The sequence below is a fragment of the Miniopterus natalensis genome, chromosome 13 (genome assembly GCF_054644295.1).
Source record: "Miniopterus natalensis isolate mMinNat1 chromosome 13, mMinNat1.hap1, whole genome shotgun sequence".
In the NCBI taxonomy this organism is placed as follows: Eukaryota; Metazoa; Chordata; class Mammalia; order Chiroptera; family Miniopteridae; genus Miniopterus; species Miniopterus natalensis.
Genome location: NC_142093.1, coordinates 46455072 through 46476800, shown reverse-complemented (window position 1 = coordinate 46476800; position 21729 = coordinate 46455072). Strand labels below are relative to the sequence as shown.

The 21729-nt window shown below is 37.2% G+C and overlaps 1 pseudogene; it reads right to left on the bottom strand.

The window, feature by feature from the left end:
* Positions 1-19250: 19250 nt before the first annotated feature.
* Positions 19251-21729, bottom strand: part of LOC148091668 (small ribosomal subunit protein eS8 pseudogene) — a 45201-nt pseudogene continuing 42722 nt past the window's right edge.

The following is a 21729-nucleotide window of genomic DNA, read 5'->3' as shown; positions in this document are numbered from 1 at the left end:
GATGAGAAGCTACAATAAACAATGTAATAAAATAAAATGTCACCTAACTAATGTCAACATTAATTTTGTGACATTTAATTTAGCCAGAAATGGTCACTAATGTCAATTTAGCATGGTAAGTAAACATTGCATCTCCAATGGACACTGAGAAAAAACTAGGAATTTATGTATATACTGTTGTTTTATTGCCCATGTATTAATGATAGACATGAGCAGAGAAGTTAAGAATATTCTTGGACACCTGAGTTCAATAACCAGCCCTGCCATGTATTACCCCATGCATGGGCCTTTAGTAGGTGGCTTTTGTCTCCATAATAGAAAACACATTATAGTTTAGTTATGAAAGATTAAAGGAGATAATGTTATTGTCTGTGATTCTTTAAGCTATCTCAAATTATATATAAAAGAATAAATAATAAAAGTATTAAAAATATTTAACCTATCAGTATTTGCTAATAGAATTTGTCCAAGACACTGAGAAAAATCTCATAAGAAATTGACAGCAATTTATTTTGTCAATATTCCTACAATAGAGTTAAACAGGTATATATATATCAATACAAATAATCTTAGTGTAAAAAATAGATAGATGGGCCCGGCCAGCATGGCTCAGCAATTGAGCATCGACCTATGATCCAGGCGGTCACAGTTCTATTCCCAACCCGGGCACATGCCCGGGCTGCAGGCTTGGTCTCCAGTAGGGAGTGTGCAGGAGGCAACCAATCAATGGCTCTCACATCATTCATATTTCTATCTATCTTTCTCTCTCCCTCTCTCTTCCTCTCTTTGAAATCAATAAAAGATATATTAAAAAATAAATTAATTAAAAATAAACTTTAAAAAATGGATAGATGGAATTGTTTTAATGAAGGAGGAAGGACCTCCAAAGAGACAGTGATTTACAGTGCAAAGAGCACTGATGTTGGAGTCAGGGGCCTTGATCTAGTTTCTCAAAAAATTTAGTTTAAAACTAAGACTTAGACTAAAAAAAGATTTTGCCAAATAGCAAGGTCTAGCCAACTTTCTAATTCATAGAACACCTAATATGAGGAGCAACAAATTTGAGGAGCAAATGAGGTATATGATAAAACAAATGTATTGGCTCTCTTATAAATGAACAAGAAAAAAAGCTTTTAACCCAATTATTTTAGTGTGTGTGTTCATAGTAGAATCTGAGTTGCAGAATCATACATATTTGACAATTTTGATCTAATATCAAAAGTAAGATATTTAGTTTATGCACAATACAATATAACAAACAGCAAAACAAGAAAACACAAGCAACAAAACATAAAAAATGGCATTTGGTTTAAAAAATGAAGTAAAAAATCATAAAGTACATTTTTAATTGCTTTAGTTAATACACATGGAGCAAGACATTGATGTTCACACTATATCTTACTTCCAAGAGGGTCACTGGGTAGGAGTGTTTTCCAGCCTGTGCTAAAGGTCATGTGGGAGGAAACTGGGAAGAGATATCCACAGGGAAGAAGGCATCTTAAAAGATATCCATGCCTCTGTAAAAGACTTTCACTTTATTCCCCCCTGGGGCAAATATGTGAGAGCTAACTAAATTATACTGCCTGAATTTTCTGGCATTTCTTAGAATCATTTCAAATATCATATCTATCAGTACCTGATAATTCCACAGGTGTAGAGGGATGTTGAGTGGTAGGAACAAGCATATGCATATGCATATATATGTATATAAAGCTCATATTTGACAAGGAAATAAGCAGAGGAGCCATTCTCCCTTAAATAATTCCCATAATTGTAAGGAGTGAATTATCTGTGTGCTCATTCAATGCCTGTGAAAGCAGAGAAGATCTCTTATCTTTTCATTTGTGTATCTATTATGTCTAACAGTGTTTGCGACACAGGGAAGTTACTTAACAAATGGATTTTCATTAGGAGAGTAGTGGAGTGTATAATCAAGCTAATGAGGGAATGTGGTTTGGGGATGGGAAACTGGACAAACAAAGCTTACTCAGAAAAGTCCTAACTGGAGAGTAGTTTTTTATTTTTATTTTATTTCACTAATCCTCCCCCAAGGGTATTTTTTTCCATTGCTTTTCAGAGAGAGTGGAAGGGTGTGAGAGAGAGAGAAACTCTCTCACATGCCCCTAGGAGGGACAGAGATCAAGCCTGCAACCGAGGCACGTGCCCTTGGTCAGAATCGAACCCGGGACCCTTCCGTCCTCGGGCCGATGCTCTAACCCTCCAGGGCTGGAGAGTAGTTTTTTAAAAGTCAGGTTGGAGAACTAGATTTCTGTCATCTTGAGAGCCAGGCAAAGGGATTTTCATTTGATTCGGTAGAAATAAACAGCAAGTAGAAAAAAAGGCAAAATAAGTTGACACACAAAAAGTAAAGATTATTAATAATAATCAATTTAGTTTATTCCATTGATTACAATCTTTTTCTTAAAAAAAAAATTTTTTAATGGTAGCCTTAATTGATGTATCTTTCTCTTGAACAGGATAGAATAATGGGAAAGTAAGGGGCTGGCCCTGGCCGAGTAACTCAGTTGATTCAAGTATCGTGTGATACGCCAAGGTTGAGGGTTTGATCCCTGGTCAGGGCACATACAACAATTAGCCAATGAATTCATAAATAAGTGGAACAAATCCATGTCTCTCTCTGTCTCTCTATCTCTCTCTCTCCCCCACCCCGCCCTTGTTCCTACCCTTCTCTCCCTTCCTCTCTGTCTCTATAATCACTAAATTTAAAAAATTAGGTAAGTAAGGGGCTGAGAAGAGGCTCACTTGATTTAAGATAAGACAAGGAGGACAATAGGTGGCATAAAACAGGGTTAGAAACCAGAAGCTGACAATCCCGATGCCCCTATTGTATTCACACAAAGTCACTGTGTCAAGGGTCACCGAGACCACCCCAGGTTACATGATCTCCTAGAATGACTATAGACATTATGCTCATGTTTCTTCTTTATGAGAGCAAAAGAGTATAGATTTGTATCAGCAAAGAAAAAGGTGCGTGAGGCAAAGACTGAAGGAAACCAGTCACAAGCGTTCAAGTCTCCCCTTGGTGAAGTCCCATGGGATGCATTTAAGTTCCCCCCGTAATGATGTGTGACAATACACACACAAAATGTTGCCAACCGGAAAACCTCATCCTGGTCTATGTGTCCTGAGTTTTTATGGGAGGCCAGCACCTCTGTGCCTGACTTCCGTTACTCAAGCTCCAGACCCTCAGATAAAAAGTTGTGTTTCACCATAAATCAGGCTCCTATAAGTTGTTTGGAAAAACTAGTGCAGTGTGGCTCAAGGCCTCAGGCATGCAAACACACTCTTATCAAATGGAAAATTTCAGGAGCTCAGCTCCTAGGAGCCAGCCAAGGGCAAGCCCTGAAAACAGGCCTTTCTTGGGAACCTACGAGGTTTAAGCAGAGTTAACCCTTTCCTGTAAACCAATGTTTGTTAAACATGACTGTGCTTACAAAAGGTAAAAAGAGAAGACAGAAGTGGCCTAGTCTACCCGTTAGCTCTATTTTAGAAGCAACATGAACAATGGGGGGTAAGGACCCAATACTACAAAAAACAAAACACATATGGCTTCGGAAAACTGCCTCTACTTTACAAATTAAAGGAGAAATTATTTAGCAAAATTCATTTTACTAAAATAACAATGCAAAGCACTTAATAAATACCTAGCAGAGAAAAGGCAGGGAAGGTCTGCCTTTTAAGTATCTATCCTTGAATCATGAAAAAAAAAATGTTAGTTATCAGGTACTAATTCAGCTTCTATGGATATTGTGTTTATGACAGCCTAGGCCAATGGCAGAAGATGCATTGAGAAAGCTGGCAAATATGCCATTATTTTAGAACAGTCTCTTCTCCTTCCAACCTACTAATGGCCCCTTGCATTTTAAAGCCAGCTCAGACTCCCTTCAGCTACTTCAGTTAATACTGACATTCATGGTCCAGTAGAAAACACCCAACTTTATTTTTGTTTAAATATATGATTGTGGAAGCATAGGTGCATATAACGTTTTGCTTAGTGTATGTATCTCTAAGGGAACCTTGAATTATGAATGGAAGGGTTTAGGATGCAGAAGCAGAGGCAAACGAAGTTAAGTCTTCTTTAAGAAGTCTGGAGAATATTGAAATTTAAGAACATACTGGGAAATAAAATAGAAAGGTGAATCCACATGGGCATCTAAGCACATCAATAGACAGCAGTAGTATTCTACCACTTACAAAATTCAATGGTTATCCCCACAACCAAAGCTTGTAGGGCACTGACCCTCTCATTTGGAGATGGACGTACCTTAGAACTGGTGAGCTGCTCAGGGACCAGGCTGTCTTTATGTGCTTTAGGATTGCCTTGTTATCAATCCAGTGGCCTCTCCTGCTTTTACATTCACTTTTTATGTTATTTCATAATGTGAATGTGAATCCATAAGAAGATATTCCTTAGTGCATGATGTACAGTGGCTATATTTTCAGTTTTCCTTCTCTGTCTGGTTCTGAACATTGCTGACAAGTTATAAAATACTATAGCTATCAACATCTGTTCCTAATTCATCTCATTAACTAAAATAGTAAGTTAAGGGAAGGGTTTTTATAGATCCTTGGCTCTAACTTGTGAAGTGATCAACTATCTGTGAAGCTTTTCACCAACCTGGGATTGCCCCAAAATATAATCTTTTTTTTTTCCTTTCTATTGGATACAGAGAAAGGCAAGGTTTATGATGCTCATGCAAAATCAAATTCAAAAAGATACATCTCCTTCAGTTTTTGATGTTAGAGCAAAATACGAGACGATTGAGGTCAACCATCAGGTGCCCCGTAAAATAAGCAGGGTAATTTTCTACCACTCTTCTGTTTCCGTGATTCAGGCTCAATCTTTGATAGTGGAGAGGCCTCATTTGTGAAGAATCCTTCAGAAATAAAATCTCAGGGTGTTTATATAAAGTGAAATAATGAGTGAAAAGGGTCAATGATCTCACTCTTTGAACAAAGCACACAATTTGAGAAAGTTTGGTAATGCTTGAAGATTTGTGAAAATGTACCCAGTATTATTCTAAACTTTGTTTTTAAAAAATGCTTTATGAGAATTATTTTGGTATACAGGCACTGACTTAATAAAATTATATTTTAATTAAAAATAAGACCAAAGGAAGTTATTTTTACATAAACATGACTATAGCAAATGGAGGTACATTGTACATGACATTGTAGAAATGAGGTGCTATGGCCATTGTCTGGTGTGCCTGTATTGTCTACTTGAAGACAAATGTCATCTCCGATAACTACCCTCTAGTACAACTGCTTCAACCACCACTATCATTTATTGAGCAGTTACTACGTGCTAGCACTTCTGGAAGTATTTTGCATGCACCGTTTCATTCAATCCTAATAAAATCTGTAGAGAGCTTATTATGACTACTTCAAAGAAATTAGAATTCAGTGAAGCTAATAAAAGTGGCCCAAGTCATTGCCAAAGGTAAGTGACAGAAAATGGGTACAAACCCAGCTGTGTTTCTTAAGTCCGTGCTCTGAACCACTGTGCTGCCTCTTCTCATGCACTTTACTTGTGCCTATAATTTTATCATCACTACTTCTGAGTCATAAGTCTGTGAAGCAGGAACATGAGTGTTTTTGTTGAGCAGATAAAGAGAGAGAGGTGCAGAGGCCTCGGGGAGCACACCCAGCATTATGCAGGGTGGGGTATTAGAAAAGCTTCTGTACCAAATTCCACTAACCCCAGGTCCAGAGCTTTTCTCATTGGCTCCACCATTCCGGTCTCTGCCTCTATGCCATGTGTCTCGCAAAACACGAACATCATTTCTATGGGGTTTCCCACTTCCTTCCACCTTTTATCCCCGATTTAAATCCAGAGCTCCATTTGCTGATAATTTTCATAAAATACTATTTCAAATGTGGTCATGAAAGGAAAGGTTCTTTGTGCTCAAATTAGACACATAAAGGAACAAATTTAATGAAATAATTAGTAAATACTACATTGAGGGAACACAAAAACATTGTCGTAGAAGTAGAGAGAAAGGGACAATTAGGTCTCCAACTTGCAAGCAGTGGTATCTGAGATTATTCTCACAGACTCAGTTTTCTTTATGGAGAACAGAAGAGGAAGGGAATTTGAGTAAGGACAGAATGAGGGAGGTGTGACACTCTCATGGGTGTGGAATATGGATAAAAACTATAATTGGTACAGTTTGCCAGGGAAAAGTATAGAAATTTGAAGGGATCGAGTGAAACTGGGATACCACTGTGTGACAATGGCATTTCTCCAGAGAACCTGGAGGATCTGCTCCTTGTTGCCTCAGTGGACTGGAGCTACAAAATATAAAAGCATGTCTCAGGTAAGAAAATATTCCAGGGTGTTTCACAATATAGTAAATAACTTTTTATCTGAATTCAGCAATTTTACAGAAGAGTAAAAGCAAAACAAAAAGGCAGCTGTTGCACATTGAGCTGTTCACTTTTTGTAATTTTATAGAATTTGTGCTCAATTGGTGCTTGGTGAGCATAACCCAAAAAACAGATAGAAAATTTGGATTGCTAGGAACATTTTATACATAATAATTTCACCACAGTGATGCAAATACGTCACATACTTTCGCCTGTTATTCAACGCATTAAGGCAAATGCTCACCTAGAAGAAGAACTATTGTTCAAAGAGAGAAAGAAGGGCGCAGGAGTGAGAGGAAAAATGTGGGCTTAATAAAAGAGAAAGCATGAGATTGGAAACAAAATCCATAATTAGGCATGGCCTGGCCCACTAAGACAAAACTAATATAAAGCATTGGCATGTAACACAATGCATGCTTTCCAGGTCTGGTTTAAAATATTAGTGCCGCCCTGGCCGGTGTGGCACTGTCAGAGCTTTCTCCCTTGCACCAGAAGGTCGTGGGCTCGATTTCTGGTCAGGGCACATATACCTGGGTTTCTGGTTCAATCCCTGGTCAAGGTGTGAGTGGAAGGCAACTATTCAATGTATCTTTCTAATCTCTCTGTCTGTCTCTCTCTTTCTCATGTCTCTCTTCTTCCCTTTCTAAAATCAATAAAAAAGGAAAAAAGTAATAAAATAAAATATTAGTGCCTAAAAGAAAACGAAAGTGGGCATTGATTTGCCTTGCGCAGACAAGAAGTATTAATAAAATTAAAAATGGGTAACGTGACATACAAATAAAATTTCACTTAAAAAAGGAGTGTTTCTCAGAAGATATGATTAAAGAGGATACTTAAAAATTCTTTATCTACCTCTATGACATTGCTCCCTGCTGCAGAGTTTACCTGATTTCAGGGAGAGGGGTGCCCATATGCAGAATTTATTGCAGCTAGTTAACAGCACTATTTAAATTCAGAAGCATCACACACTACTTAATAATTTACAGTCCATGTGGAAGACTATATCATATATTATTTATGATAGCAAAAGCTCAGGGACATAACAATACAGAATATATTTCTTAAGCTCCAATTATTGCCTTTCGGGTCACTTGAGAGTGAAAATTTTCTGATTTGCTACATAGGGAAGTCACTATTCACACCAGCCACTGAAAGAAACATCACTGATTGATGGCAATGCCTGTGATGAGGTTGGAAAACAAAAGTAATGGGGAGGTGGGTGGCCAGCCGCCAATGGTGGCACTGGCATTACTCCTGAGTCATTCAGATCTGGAAATTGTCTTTAAGCGAGGCTGAGCCTGAGCTATGAAGGAAAAAAGATATCTGTCTAGATGCCAAGAAACCACTCTTTCCCTGCCAAAAGTAACTCTCCCAACTACTTCTCTTCAGCTACTAAGGGACAATCTATAATCACATCTTCGTGTGCTGGTTTAAGCAGCATAATGGATTCGGTGGAATACCACAGTGATGCCACTCCCCACTTCAGGGCTGAGACATCCACTGCCCCAGTTTCAGGACATGTTGGCACCCTAAAGTGTCAACTGAACCCCTCTTTGGAAATTGCACTATTCAGAAGAGCACTGGCTTGCCCAAATTTATCCCCCCTTGATGAGGAGTAGCCTACATCCAACGATGGGTCAATGCAGGACAATAAGTGCTTGGCCTGTTTGCTTTAAGTAAACAACTCTTCAAGATTATTCCAAGTCCATAATTCCTCATGGAACAAGCTGAAGGTTTTGGGGTGACTGTATCTCAGTTCAGTGCCTTCCACTGCCCTGTCTTTCACTTTCCCACTGTTGTTGATCACAGAGGCAATCATCAGTTTTGCCCATAAATAACAGCTTCAGAATTGTTCCTAGAGAAACTGACCTAAGATAGTTTGTGTCAAGAATGCCTAAGGAAGATGACTTTAAACTGCAGATTTGGAGCTACCACCAGCCAGCTGGCAATGAGAACTCCACTGCTGCTAGGATGTGGAACCTTTTAGTGCCTTGTCTGTATGAGCAGTGAAGTAATTGAGACCTTCACCCTGGTAAACCAGGAAGGGCCAGGTGAACTACTAAGGGCATATCTCAGATATTTAAGAATTCTGTATAAGCAATAATCATTAGGACAGTGGATTGAATGATTCTTACTGGGAACTATTGACACAGTGGATAAATAAATAAAAGGCAGAGTATGATTAATGAACAAGTGAAAGCTCAGAGTGAAAACTAGAGGGTTTCCTTGATAATATAGAATGAAATTCTCTTTTTCTGCAGTTGGAGGACCTAGAAGAGCTTAAGATCAAGCCCCGAACTTAAGTATAATATCAAAGTTGTAGAGGAAGTTGAATTCTCAAACTTGGAATATGCCTTACTAAGATCAGGACCCTACTTAGAAAGGAGTGAAAGCCAGAAGTATGTGATAAGGCTCTCTGGGTAAATGCATTCCAAAATACGAAATACTCAAATACTCTTGAACATTAAGAAGCCCATTGCTCCTTGTCAAATGCTAGGGCTCCTCCCTTGATTGAAAACTTGTAGCCCAATTAGGATCTATCCACATCGCTTCTTTAACCCACGAGATCAGTAATTAGGATCAGGTTACAGCATAACCAATGTCGGGAAGTGCAGAGTCTACTACTAGTGGAAGGCGACTACATCCTGGACTCCCAGCTGGGCTCAGTTAACATTTACTGTTAGGAGTCAGGGGAGTCCTCATAGGATTAGCTTTTGAGGATGCTGGATTAAAGAGAGAACATCAAGTTGAAGGAGAGTTTATGGATGAACTCTTATAAGATTTAATATCTTGGCAAGGTACTTGGAAACGATGATGGCATAATGCTAAGATTGTCTTTTGAAACTTGGGGAAGGCGATTGCCCATTCTGAATGATATAGAAATGCAAACAACATAAGACTAGAAAACTAATTAATGGGGAGCCTAGAAGACACTTGGTTTACCCAAATGATAAGGTGAGCTGAGATAAGGGTGCAAACACTGTCCAGCAGCTCAGTGATTGTCTTCTGCAGATGAGAGCTAGCAGTTAGAGATGGCTGTTATAGAAAGTGGCAATAAAGGTAATAGGATTGTAAAAATAAATAAATAAATAGAAAATAGGCTGTGGACAAGAAGTGCAATCATGATAATAAGTAAGATTATCTGAGAGATAACTAGAGAATATCTTAGGTAAACTAAGGAAGATCTAAAGAACTATGAAGATACTTAAAAATACTTGACGTCCCTAAAGAAGTAGTTTTCAACCAGGAGGAATGTTGCTTCTCAGGGGACATTTGGCAATGTTTAGGGATATTTTTGCTTGTCCCAACTGGGAAAATGATGCTACTGGCATTGAGGAGGTAGAGGCCAGGGATGCTGCTATCCCTCCTACAATGCACAGGACAGCCTTCTACAAGAAAAAATTACCTAGACCACGTGCAATGTCCCTAGTTCTGAGTTTGAGAAACCCTGCTGTGGAAATGAGGCAAATAGAATCAAAATAAATTAAGGATAACTCATCAAGAGGTAGAGGGCAGACATTACCAAACAGGACTTTTAGCAGAGGTCTCAGGAGAGGATCTCATTAGAATATTCCTCAGTTTTCCAGGTGTGTCCTTTGATATGCTGATTTGTGACAATGAGCATATAGGGCCATTCTATGATCGGTTTCACCTCAAAAGAATGTCATCAAAGAGGGACCAGGACTGAGGGCGTCTGCCCCATCATGGTCTGGAATGTGTAAACCATTTGCTGCTAAGTGTCCTTGGTTAGGGAAGATAAAACCTTGCAATTTAGTATCTGGCTGTAAATTGCTCAGCTCTTTCACTATCTTTCTCAGTTTCCCCATTTCACTTGTCAAGAAATTTTCCTAGTTTCTTGCTATCTTGCCTCAATACCATCATTCCATTCCTGTCCCACACTGATTGCTTGTTTCTCAGAGTTCTTTTTAGTGGAATCAAGCAACATATTGTTCTCTAGTTGTGACCTACATGTATCTACATGTATCTCGATTTCTAGGGATACCTTTTGGAATTCAAAGCCAGCGCATTGTGGTATTGTTACCTCTTTAGCCTTCAACACAGTCAGTCTCCTTCTTTACACTGGCTCATTCCTCAGACTTCCTAAGTACAGGAGGCATTTTTGCTGTTGTTGTTGAAAGTTATTTTTATTTATTTTTTTAATTTGTCTTTATTGTTGAAAGTATTACAGATGTTCCCCCTATCTTCTCTCCATTGACCCCCTCAGCCCTACTTCTACCACCACCCAGGCATTCACCACACTATTATTGAGGCTTTTTTGCTTATCTTGAATTTTCTGTTTATTCCTCATATTTCACTGACTGCTAAACATCTTAGAAAACTGGTCCAATCTCCTGACTATTTTTGTTTATTTTATATTCCCTTCCTCAACCTCCTGTAGCTAAGATTGCCCCAAATTGAGATTTTAAATGCCAACTAAGGTCTTCTATTATTCATCCACTGATACTTTTTTCTGGGTCTCTTTTGCATTTCTTCCCATTTTGAAGTTATAAAGTATATTTTTAAGAGTTAGCTAGGATTCTTAAAATGTTTATTTATTGATGCCTTATAATATAAAAGTTAAGATTTGGATTCTGATGTAAGGCACCCTAGGTTTTCATCTCTGTTCCACTATTTCTGTATAGTTTTGAGCAAGTTACTTGTCCAAAACTCAAGTTTGTGGGTTGCAAAATCAGATTTTAAAAAGGACCCACTCCACAAGGTTGTGGTAGGGATTGCATGAGTGTGTGAAATGATTGGCATACAAAAAGTGAGCATTAATTGTTTCTTATTGTCTATAATGGGTTTATTCCACCCTCCCTGGGCTTTCCCTGATGCGCTTAGGTTTAAAGTCCTCAAAAGAAAAAGATCACCTTATGGGTGGAGGACCATAGACCTATGATCCAGGAGTCAGGGCACATGCCCGGGTTGCCGGCTCTATCCCTAGTAGGGGGCGTGCAGGAGGCAGCCGATCAATGACTCTCTCATCATTGATGTTACTATCTCTCTCTCCCTCTCCCTTGCTCTCGCTGACATCAATAAAACCTACTTTTTTTAAAAAAAGTGTTTTCACTTCTTTCTTTTTTTTTTCTTAAACTTCGTCCCCTCCCAATCCAATCATTCTAGCAGCTATGGCTATTTGGTTCTAGGCTCCTTAAGAGCATTAACTCTATGAAACATTCCCAGCACTCACTTCAAGACTAGATGGGTCAAAGGGCAGTATTTACTGTATAACATTGTCCACAAGTTCCAAGTTGGTTAGATTCCATTCTGTGGTTAATTTCCCCATCTGTGATTTACTTTTATTGGAACATAAACTAAATAGGTCTACATATCTCAGGCAAAATAACAAAAACTAGTATTACTTACTATTGCTGTAGCAAGTATGAACAATTTGTTGGGGAATATGGGGTATACAAATTAAACAAACAAAGGGATTTCACTTAAAAATTCAAAGGCTCGCTTTTTGGCAAGGAGTAGAAAGCAGGAAAGTGTGACCTCTCTTGATAAGTAGGATTCTTCTCTAGTACATTTTATATTATTTGTTCATTTTAATCACCATCATGGCCTAATGGTTCCTTACAAACTTTGATAGTTCTAGGTAATGATAAACATTTACTTTATTTAATGCTTATATATTTACTACCTTCTTTTTCCTTCATGGTATCTTAATACTTTTTATAAATGCTATCCCTGTCATTCTTGAAAGCATCATTTCTTCATAAAAACAAGATATCCCATACTTATTTGGAGATTTTCTAACCCAATGTTGAAATTTATAGATGAAATATATTTTGTTGAGTGAAAAAAAGCCAGGTTAAAAAGAAAACATTATATGATTCCAGTCATGTAACATTCTAAAAAGGCAAAAAATAAGGAATGGAAAACAGAGCAATGTATTCCAGTTGTGGAGAAAAAATGACTGACAATCAAAGGATATTCAAGAGAATTTTTAAGGTAATAGAACTGTTCTGTATGATACTGAAGTGGTGAATACATGGCTTTATGTATTTATGAAAACCCACAGAATTGTACATCAAAAATAGTGTGCTTTAGTGTATGCAAATTTTTAAAAAATCTATCAGGTGTCTCGCATTTCAGAATGTAATGCTGGCTGTGACATACAAATTGAACAGAATAAAAAATTAATGACATAACCTTACTGTAGGGAGTAGAGATAAAAAAATAAGTTGATCTAATTAGCACTGAAAAATGGTGTTTAGACTGGAAACTATAAAGCTAAAGATAAATGGAACTCTGCAGAAACACTGTACTGGGTTTGGTAAATGTATTCCATAATGATGTATGGCAGTGATTTTCAACCGGTGTGCCATGAGAATTTTTATAACATGCAACACCTGGCTAGTCAGGGACAGTGACCTCTTTTCTCTTAGGTTGCCAAATAAAAAAATGACAACAGCCGACACAATGATAGCCATCTAGTGTGAAAGAATCAAAATTATACCTTTTTTAAAATTTTGTCAAATAGGCAAAAAATGTACTTTGGGGTATGCCGTAGAATTTTAGTAATTATTTTATGTGTGCCATGAGATGAAAAGGTTGAAAATCACTGATGTATGGTGCAACAATTCTGAATCTGCTTTATATGTTTGTGAAGTGGTGAGTTGTGAGGCCAGGTTTCTCGCTGTTGGACAGGGAAAACATAGAAAAGCGAGAGAAAAAGGCTAGAATGAATGACATGGTGCTAGACCGCAGTAAGACACAAGTGTGGACTCAGGTTTAGTTTAATATAGATACACAAGGATACACACAGAAATAATGCTATATATGTGTGTATACATGTATTAGTAGTATACACGCATATCTAACTTAGATAGTTTGCTAAGAGAGTCTGGAAGCATTAACAATCCAATAGCTACGAGCACAGCCTGCGCTCAGTTTTTGGTTTCTAAACGCCACTATTCAATGAGAAGGACAAGGGCTCCTTGTAGAAATGGCTGATTGTAGGGCTGAGTCAGGCAATGTACCCGATGAGCCTGGAACACCTTCAAGCACCAGAAAGCAAGAAAGCACTCGAGGGATTAAGAAGTACACAGTGGCTGTTACAGAGTAGTCCTGGGGATGTAAAATGCAGCATGGGGAATACAGTCGATAATATTCTAATAACCCTGTAAGGTGCCAAGCAGATGTGAGGTTTATCAGGATGATGGCTTAGTAAGTCATATAAAGTCTAATCACTGAGGTGTACACCCGAAGCTAATATACTAATGTGTGTCAAATGTACTTGAAAAATGAAGTATTGATTTTAAAAACAAACAAAAAAATCCAACTAACCAAAAAAGAAAAAAGTGCTCAAAAAGCTAAGGTGGGTAACATGTGAAAAGAATATAGAAGCTAAATTGAAAGAACTACTAAGAAAGGCAAGAAAAGAAAAAAAGAAAAAAAAGAAAGAGCTACTGATGGTCAAAGCTGGAACAACTGCAGCAACAAAATGCATAGAGTGGTATTAGATTAGAACCGGTTGTTTAAAACAAATACGAATGAGTCCATACTGATATTAACAAGTGGTTGAACAAATAAGTGGGGAGGAAGGGACAAATCTTCCTTACAAAAGAATACAAATAATGTAAGTAAATACTGCCCCCTCCAGGAGATGGGGCTGAATTCCACGTTGTTCATGTTAAAACACTTAGAAAACGAGATTAAAAGGAAACTTTCTTCATCTGAATGAGTATATCCAAAAATTTACAAAGATCATAATTAGTGGTTAATATTAAAACCTTTCCGTTTGTAAACAAGAATGAGACAAATAGGAATACTAGCCAGTGATGCGAACAAAGAAAAATATTAAATGCCTACATAATAAAAAAAGAAAGAAAGAAAGAAAAAAAAACATGCTATTTTTAACAAATGACATGATTGTATACATGGAAACTCCAAAATAATATATATTTTTAAAATTTTGTAATTTGGTGTTACAAAGTTGTAATTCAAGACCACTATGAAAAACCATATATTCCTATACATTAATGACAAAAATAGAATATAAAACTTGTAATGATATCATTTATAATAGCAATAAAACATGTCCAACACATAAAAATAAATATTATAAAAGATATGCAGCACTGCTACACAAAACATTGATTGGCATTATGAGGGAAATTAAAGGAAATCTGAGTATCTGAAAGGATATGTCATTAGATGCTGAAAGAGTCAAAGTAATAAACACATAACTCCCGAATCAATAAACCCTGTACGATAACAATAAAACTTATTCAGGCTCTTGAGAGGTTTGGGGTGCAGTAGGGGGTGTGGTGTGAACTGATGAGCTTATTTGAAACTTTATTTGGGAAAATAACCCAGGCAAACATCGACAAGCAGTAATGATGGAGGCGTCTATTAGAAACCAAGCGTTATTTACAACCTCCATAATAGACAGTATTCTGGTGCAAGGATAGAAAAACAGAGCAATGGAACAGAATAGAGACTTCAGAAACAAGCACAAACATAGTTATTTGATGTAGGATCATGATCCTAGAGTGCAGCGCAGTGGAGAAAAAATGATATTTTCAGTAAACTGTGTAACTCTTCCCCTATAAGTTTACTAATAAGCCTTTCAGTTTCTCTTAAATCATTTTGTTTTTCCACTTTCTAGTCTAACATTTAGTTATTTCAGAAACTCTAATGTCTAAAAAACAAGCATGAGAAGCTTGACTTTCACATCTTCACAAAGAATATTATATTCTTATGTGTCCGTGTGTGTAACTCTTCTTGAGATCCTGGCTTTGTGCTTGCTTCTTTATCAGCTCAAAGTCACTGTTGCAAACAAAGACAAAAACAGTTTCCTTAGTGCTGATTGCAAACCTGGATAAATTGAAGGTCAACTTTTCAAATGTATTATCACTACCCATGAAGAAGTTAATTTCTGCAACGTGTAACGGATGACTTACATTAATTTTTGTCTATTAAATGGATATGTAAGGTTATAAATGTTGATGTCAGCACAGTTTTAGACATTTCTCCCAGACTAGAAATTTTAGAGCTTTTATTAATTTGTTTTCTAGATATTATATGATGTAAATTTTACTTTCTACTTTTACCCATTAGGGTAACAGGGAAATTTGTCCATATGGGAGAGTTTGCATATGTTTCTAGGTTTTAAAGTATCTTGGTTCCCATACCAGATATAGTGAATTAGGTTATCAAAATTTGTTCTTTAATATTCTCTAATGTAAGTTATCATTGCTTTGTTTATAGACTTTCAATCCATTTCAGTAAATATTCAACTACTTTAAATTATTTTACGGTTTTTTTTTTATTATAGTTTTGCTTTAAAGCTAACACTATACCTTCCCCTAGCTCTACTTCTTAATTAGTTCACTGATACTTTGAAAGGCTGAGGTTTTGAAATGTTACAATATGGTCTGGTATTTGAGTCCCTCTTGTCATGTTTTTTTTTTTTTTTTTTAGTTGCAGGAATTAAGCAGAGAGCTCTGTTCTATCTCAATACAAATATCCATTACTGGTCTTCTGTCTCTTTTTCTCAGAAGTTCTCCACTGAACAGAAGATAAAGGTGAAGGTAGTTATATACCAGACACGATGGGTCTGAGGCCGCCTGTCACTAGTTGAGCCAAATTAAGCAGAGACAGGGTTGAATCATGAACGAGCATTTATTCCGATAACGCCGGCAGTATGGGGAGAGCAGCCAGTCACCCTGGAAATTCTGCTCTGACCCCCCTCACCCGCTGGCTGATTGTATGCATGTGAGGGAGAAGATGACTACATGCAGCTGTAGCTGCAAGTGTAACAGGGAGAGGGAAGCGGAGGGTCTGCAGTCCATCCTTCAGGAGCTCAAAGTCTGATAATAAGGTGGCTAATCTTCTATGAAATTACAAACAGCTCAGCCCATTCCTGGGACCAGAGAATGGTCAGCGTTCCTGAGGCAAACTCCTGGAGGGGGTCAGGGTCCAGGCACAGTAACCAAATCAAAGTGTGTCCTGTCCTTGGTCTGCTCTCAAAATGTATTTCTTTCCTGAAAAATGGACCCAAAGAGGCAACTTATCTTTTTACAGCCTTTTTTCATCTTCCAGTTTCCCAGGGTCTGTAAGAAAACCTCTTATCTATAGTTAGTAAGGTGGATAATTATTAAACAACTGCTGCTCTATTCTTATTATATGCCCTTCCCCCTATCAGTTATAGCATATCAAGTCCAAACTCTCCACCCACTGTGTATAGAGAGAGCAAGTTAACTTTCAGGATGTAAGAAATTCTGGGTCTCTGAGTGAGAAGACAAGATATAGGTGGAGTACTGCAGAGTCTCTGATGCTGTTACTGTCCATTTGTGAGACCAAGTTTGAGCTTGCCTGAAGACGATGGCTGAGAAATTCCAGAGCAGTTATTACTGTTATAAGCTGCTTTTATTCTCCATGTATTCTTAGATGTTTTATAGAAGTTTTAAGAGGTCCAATAATATTTTAAAGGGAATAATGTCTTTATTTTACTTTATTCAACATAAAGTAGAATGTTTCTGTTTTGGGTGGGGTTTTTTTTAGGAATTACATTTATATTTTATTTTGAAGCATATCACACTCTACATGGTTTTAAATATTGAAAATGTCTAGGTTAACCTCACAGGCCTTCAAGGCCATTTGCAATATGTTTTTTGTACATGTGCTAGTAGCAGTTACCTCCCTGTGGATCTTCATTTAGTTTTTTAATGCACAAACTCAAATATAGACCTGTCTGCCTGCCCTACTAAAATCAAATTCTTAATTTTTCCCCCCACCTTGCAACATTTTTTCAAGGACAAAAGAGAAATATTTGCAGGGCAGTCATCCCATTGTTCTTGTTACTGTACTCTGTAACCCTGGCTTTCTCTGAATGTTTGTTCATTTTACGGAACCTCTATAGATCACAGCTAACCTTGAACCGCAACAAGACTGTGCTCCTCAGTGACTTACTATCATGCCAGTGCAGACTCATTGTTAATCTTCTATTAGGAATTCTAAACTATAAGTTTATGGAAAAACCAATTTGCAATCCAGTATTGTTGAGGTACAAACTCAGTGAACATATCTCAAAAATATAACTTTGTCATAAGGGCTTACCATCTCTTGTTCATTTTTAAAAAATCTGAGAAGTTCTACAGAGAATAAGCTTGCTATGATTCTAAACCATAAGTTAAAAAAATTGTCAATACAAAGGAACTAAACTAAGAGGATGAATTTGGGTATGAGGTCAATAGATTATAAGCTAAGAGCCAGGCATGAGAAATATTTATAAATGTAAGACAGGACTTAGGGACTGCGTGATTTCTGAAGTGACAGCAGAGGCTTTCCTTAGATTGCTTGTGACCTTACAAATGGATGGAAAGAAATCATCAAAGGAAAGTGAAGCCCATGTTTCTATTGCTCCTAAATTTTGAAACTGCAAAGCCTTATTAAACTTTTTTGCAAAATATCACTCACTCTGGTCATGAATTCAGTGAAAAATTGCACAGAAAAGAAACAAAGATATATATTATTTCACAACTCATCTGAAAAATAAAACACCTTGGAGGTTTCTACCTGACACCTCACCATCAAATATAAATGTTTATAAAGAAGATGCCCAGAGTCTCAAATGAGTATTCATATATTGCTTCAGAAAATGGCCACAATTGCTTTTATTAAAATGCTGACTCAGAGAAATCTGAATATTATTTATAGAATGTATGCAAATGAGTTCTACTGTCTAGCCATGAAACATCTTCCACAATTTATTGCCAAGCTATCCATGCTATCTCCTAAACACTACTCACCATCCTTATTTCTATTATAGTTCAAACCAACACATTTCTGCGAGTATTTTTGCAACACTCTAAAACTCATCTCACAGAGGTCAGGCATGCTACTCTCCAGACTTACCTCAATAATGCAGCCAGAGTGGCGTAAATATCATACAACATTCTCCTACTCAGAAAACTTCCAGCATTTTCTTATTGCAAAGCTTTTTTTTTTTGATGTGACTTAGAAGGCTCTCCATCAACTGCTCTTAGAAAATGGCCACAATTGCCTTTATTAAAATGCTGATTCAGGAAAATCGGAATATTATTTATAGAATGTGTGAAAATGAGTTCTACTGTACAGCAATATTCCTGCAATATTGTTAATACCATCCATTTTATCTTCAGGTTTTTGCCTGTGTTTGTCAAGTTTAGCACTGTCCACCAAATGTTTAGCACAATTCTGATTCCTAAATCTAGTCCAACATCTTCAAGGCAGGGTGACATCATATAAAGTGACCATACCTATAATAATTAAGATTAAATATTTTGCATAAAAACTAGGAAGGTATAGGGAAGAATTTTTTGGTGAGTTCTCTATAGTGTGAGAACCTGGTTCATAGTTCTGTGGCAAAGGAAAAGTGGCTACACACACCTCCAGGAAAACAATCAATATTGTATTTTAGCTGAGACTTAAAGGATTAAACTTTGCAGCATATTTAAAGTAACAGAGTTATGAAAATACATGATCTGATGAAAACCCGGGTTAGTTCAACATTTGCAAATCAATAAATGTAATCCATCACAGCAACAGGCTAAAAAAAAAAAAAAAAAAAAAAACCCCACAAGATCATATAAAAAGAAGCAAAAAAAAGCATTTGACAAAATCCAACACCCATTCATTATTAACAATTCTCAGCAAACTAGGAATAGAGGGAAACTAGCGCAACTTGCTAAAGACAACCTAGCACAAAACTGTGGCTAACATCACGTTTCACACTTTTTTTCCCTTACGATAAACACCTTGATTACATTAGCTAAGATAGCAGGGAAGAGAATTTGTTTGCTGTCCTGGGCCCTGGTTTTTCTCAGCTAGAGCCCCAGCTCCCTGCCCGCCAGCGCAGAGCCACCTGCTCAGCCACACTGGCCTGGTCTTAGAGACATGCAAGAAGCTTGCCCTGCTGGAACGGCTCCTCTCGAAGACTGTTGACTTTTGCATTCCTCTTCCTTTCATATTCCTTCTGAATTTTCTTTGACCATTTTTTGTTTAAAATGATCTCCTCTTCGGGAGTCGCCTTGGCCCCCTTCTTGTGGCCCAGGGGCAGTACATAGCAGGACTCATGCCACTGTTAATATGGTGTGCTGCCAATGAGCACGATGCAATTCTTTACAAGGGTCTTGGTGTGGACCAGTTCATTGTTGGATGCATAGTAGACAACATCAATAATCCTTGTTTTGCACGTACAACACTCCCAGCCCCAGGAGAAGTTGCCCACCTCCAGTCTCAGGGCTTGCTGTCCCCCCCCCCATGTGGATTGTGGCTTAGTTCAGGCAGCAGGGTGTCCTAAGTCACATTTTCCCTTCTGTTGTAAGGCTTTCTCTTGCCCCTAATCTTGCAGCGCGTGTGCCAGTTGTTCCGAGAGATGCCCAAGGCTTGAAGCCGGCTGGAAAGAGCGCTATCATCAGTCTTAATGGTGGAAAACTCAAAGCTTTTCCACTAAGTTCAGGTACAAGGCAAGGATGTCTCTTATCACCACTCCGTTTCAACATAGTACTAGAATTCTTTGCTAATGCAATACAGCAAGAAATGAAATAAAAGGTACACAGCTTGAGAAGAAATGCAAAACTATCCTTGTTTGCAGATGACTTATCTATGTAGGAAATCTGAGAGAAATGACAAAAAGACTCCAGGAATTAGTAAGTGACTATAGGGGGGGGTTGCAGGATATAAAGTTAATATACAAAAGTCTATCGCTTTCCTATATACCAACAATGAACACGCGACAGTTGAAAATTAAAAACACAATTACATTTACATAGCACCCCCAAAATGACATACTTAGGTATAAACTTAATAAAATATGTGAAGGAAACTACATAACTCTGATGAATGAAATCAAATAATTAAATCAATGGAAAGCTATTCCATGTTTATTGATAGAAATACTCAAGAGTGTCAAGATGTCATTTCTTTTTAACTTGATCTATAAATTCTGTGCAATTCTAATTAACATTTCAGCAGGTTATTTTATGGATGTCTATAAACTTATTCTAAAATTTATATGCAGAAGCAAAAAAAAATATATACAAGATAGCCAACATGATTAAAGAACAAAGTTGAAGAACTGACACTACCTAACCTCAAGACTTATAAAACTTCAATAATTAAGACAGTGGTATTGAGGAAAGAATAAACAAATATATCAGTGGAACTGAATAAAGAGCCCAGAAAAAGATCCCCATAAACATAGTTAACTAATCTTTAACAAAAGAGTGAAGGAAATTCAATGATGCAAAGGTATCCTCTTCAACAAATGGTGCTGGGACAATAGGACATCCACGTGCACATAACAGACACTTCACCTAAGAAGGTACACAGATGGCAAATGAGCATATGAAACTATGTTTCACATCATATTAGGGAAATGCTCATTAAAACAAGAAATATGACTACGCACCTATTAGAATGACCAAAATCTGGAATATTAACACCACCAAAGGCTGGCAAGGATGTGAGGCAACAGGAACTCTCTTACATTGCTGGTGGGAATGCAAAATGGAACAGTTACTTTGCACATAGTTCGAAGTTTCTTAGAAAACTAAATACAGGCTGGGGCAATTTGTACTTCTTAACCTTTCTACCTTTCTCACCCAGCCCCCCATGGCACCATCATTCTGATCTCTGTATCTATGAGTCTGTTTCAATTATGTTCGTTCACTTACTTTGTTCTTTAGATTCCACATATAAGTGAAATCGTGTGGTATTTGTCAGAAAGTCATTATTTTGAACTTAGAATTTTTAAAGGTTGTATTTATATGAGTTGCCTAATCGCATGGCTAAAGTATATCTAATAATAATGACAACTCACATTTATAAAACCAAGTTCTATTCTAAAGATGTTATATATGGTAGCACATTTAGTCCTTGAAATAATTTTATGAAATAGATCATTTATAAAGTAGCTAGTGAAACTTATGAAGTTCTAGTCAGATCCTTATTTTAAAGATGAATAAAATGAGTCAGAGTAGGGTAAGTAACCTCATCAAAGTGGCACAACTGTCCATTCAAACCCGTGCAGTGAGGTTCCAGCACTGATGCTCTGAAAACTATATTATACTGTAGTCTTTTTATCTGCCTTTTGCAACAGTGAAATATCAAAGATTCACAGTGGCTACTACTTACCCAAATATACAATTCATAAACGGATAGAGTTTTTAAATCCATGACTTTGATTTTGTTTCTTAATTTTTGGGGTGACTATCCCCCCCTTTTTTTAAAATCTTTTATGCCACTACCACATAAACGATGGCAAACTTTAAAGAGAAAAGGCCAATGGTCAGAACAAGTTATGAACTGCATCTAAATTAATCAGGTAGTGCTGGGTATACAAAA